At 43.9% G+C, this 2,050-nt stretch overlaps 1 pseudogene across 1 annotated transcript; it reads right to left on the bottom strand.

Moving 5' to 3' along the window:
• Positions 1 to 203: 203 nt before the first annotated feature.
• LOC309866778 (3-hydroxyacyl-CoA dehydrogenase type-2 pseudogene) lies at positions 204 to 1,117 on the bottom strand (annotated as a pseudogene). Its single transcript has one exon. The product of its transcript is annotated as a 3-hydroxyacyl-CoA dehydrogenase type-2 pseudogene (transcript).
• Between the last annotated feature and the right edge of the window lie 933 nt (positions 1,118 to 2,050).

The raw sequence follows: 2,050 nt of genomic DNA, 5'->3' as shown, positions 1-2,050 counted from the left end.
CTTTTCTCCCAACCAACTTATCTTATCAACTCCTCTTTTAGAATTTAAAAAAAATTTTTTTCATATTCATATCCCATCCCTTCATCGTGTTTACCCTTAGTGTGTGTGTGTGAGTGTGTGTCTGTGTGTGTGTGTGTATTTCATTCTTTAAAATTTTTGGAGGTAGTTTCTTCTTTTTTTTTTTTTTTTTTGTTTGTTTGAGAAATAGAGACTTTATTAGGCACGGGGTGTGATAGCTAGGCAGTTACAAGATGGCTGTGGGGCTTCCTCCCAGGTTGCTGTAAAGTACTCCAAGGGAAGCAAGGAATGAAGAGCGTGGGTTTTCTCTGCCCTCTCCCTTCAAGGCTGCATGTGAATGGCCCCATCCAGCCGGATGACCTCTCCATTGATGAATGGGTTCTCAATGATAGCTTGTACCAGATGAGCATACTCAGCGGGATCACCCGTCAACTGGGGAAGGGCACCTGGCTGGCTAAGAAGTTGCGTACTTTTTCTGGGAGGGTGGTGAGCAGCGGGGTGCCAAACAGGCCTGGAGCAATGGTCATCACTCGGATGCCCATGGGAGCCAGATCCCGAGCAATTGGCAGGGTTATGCCCACTATGCCCCTCTTGGAAGCAGAGTATGCAGCTTGTCCAACCTGGCCCTCAAAGGCAGCCACGCTGGCAGTGTTGATGATGACCCCACGTTGGCCTCCCTGGTCTGGTTTGTTCTGGCTCATCTCACTGGCCACCAGGCAGATCACATTGGAGATTCACATTAAGAACTCGCTGGAAATCCTCCAAGGAATGGGCCTGATTCTTCTTTAAGTTGTATGTCTTCATGGCCACTGCAATGCCTGCACAGTTGACTGCCACATCCACACGGCCAAATTTTTCTTTTGCTAGAGTCAGGGCTGCTTGCACGTCCTTCTCTGAGGTCACATCAGCTGGGGCAAAGGCGCAGCTCTTCCCTAACTTATTGGCTTGGACCTCCCCATCTGAGTTGGGCAGGTCTACAAGCACAGCAGTGGCCCCTTGCCCCACCAGTCGCTCTGCTGTGGCCAGACCTAGACCAGAGGCTCCTCTGGTTATTAGAGCAACCAGGCCCTTGACTCCCTGACATGTCGCAGCCATCTTGCTCTGAACTCTCCCGGAGGTAGTTTCTTCTAAGAGACCAAAATACTCCTAAAATTAATTGGGTGACTCTGTCTTATTCACTGGTCTAATATATATATTTTCTTTTTTATATGTTTTCTTAATTTTTCTTTTTTTAAATTTTTTCATTTTATTTTATTTCATTTCTTTTCAGTGTTCCAGGATTCATTGTTTATACACCTCATCCAGTACTCCATGCAATATATGCCCTCCATAATATCCACCACCAGGATTACCTACCCCCCCAAACCTCCCCTCCAAAACCCTCAGTTTGTTTCTCAGAGTCCACAGTCTATCAGTATTTATAACACTTAACAAATTTCTTATAATGGCCTTTTTCAAAAGAAATTTAGTTTAAAAAAGAGAATAAGGGAAATGGTCTTAAGTAAGCATATGCTACCATTTAGGTGTTTGTATACATTTTTTTATTAATTTAAAAAATGTTTTATAAACATATAATGTATTTTTATCCCCAGGGGTACAGGTCTGTGAATCACCAGGTTTACACATTTCACAGCACTCATCATAGCACATACACTCCCCAATGTCCATAACCCCACATCCCTCTCCTGACTCCCCACCCCCAGCAACCCTCAGCCTGTTTTGTGAGATTGAGTCTTTTATGGTTTGTCTCCCTCCCAATCGCATATTCTTTCCTTTTTTCTTTTTGTACCCCCAAACCCCCATGTTACATCTCCACTTCTTCATATCAGGAAATAACATGATAGTTTTCTCTCTCCGATTGACTTATTTCGCTAAGCATAATACCCTCTGGTTCCATCCATGTGATCGCAAATGGCAAGATTTCATTTCTTTTGATGGCTGCATAGTATTCCATTGTGTGTGTGTGTGTGTGTGTGTATACCACATCTTTATCCATTCATCTGTTGGTGGACATCTAGGTTCTTTCCACAGT

This window comes from Mustela nivalis (genome assembly GCF_964662115.1).
Source record: "Mustela nivalis genome assembly, chromosome: 6".
NCBI lineage: Eukaryota > Metazoa > Chordata > Mammalia > Carnivora > Mustelidae > Mustela > Mustela nivalis.
The sequence above is the reverse complement of the archived record's forward strand: the minus strand, read 5'-3'. Positions and strand labels throughout refer to the sequence as shown.